A 589-nucleotide genomic window follows, 5' to 3' on the forward strand; every position below is an offset into this window, starting at 1 on the left:
ATCTCGGAGGCTAAGCGGGGTCGGGCCTGGTTAGTACTTGGATGGGAGACCACCTAGGAAGACCAGGTGCTGTAGGCGTAAAAAAATAAGGGATTGTAAGCTGACAAGGCCCTTGCAATCTGTGAGGTCAACCAAGGGTTACCTCGCCCAACATAATAATAATAATAATAACTTACTTCCTCTCGATCCCAGGGCTTCAGTGTCAACCCCGCTTAAGATAAGATGCCATGAGATCGGGAGATGTGCCTTACTCAGAAGAAGGGTTCGGATCACCGTCACTGTCACAGCAGTGGGCGCCCTTCCCCAGCCTACAGCTCTGCAGATGCCCACGCTTAGAAAGCATTCAGCTCTCGAGGGGACGTTGTGCTCCGACGTTGGGTGTCATTGCTCCAAAACGCTCTCAATTTATCAATGATAAAAACGAGTGTGTGGAGAACCTTGCAATTTACAAAATATTTTCGTGTCTACTTTTTCCTTCGTTAACATTGGGTCTTATGCCGGCGTTGGAGACTGGGTGGATTAGGACAGTTCATCTCTACTTACAGACTCAAGGGTGAAGCTTCAATTAAATGCCCTATTACACCTACAA

This window comes from Pteropus vampyrus, unplaced genomic scaffold (assembly GCF_000151845.1).
Source record: "Pteropus vampyrus isolate Shadow unplaced genomic scaffold, Pvam_2.0 Scaffold252, whole genome shotgun sequence".
In the NCBI taxonomy this organism is placed as follows: Eukaryota; Metazoa; Chordata; class Mammalia; order Chiroptera; family Pteropodidae; genus Pteropus; species Pteropus vampyrus.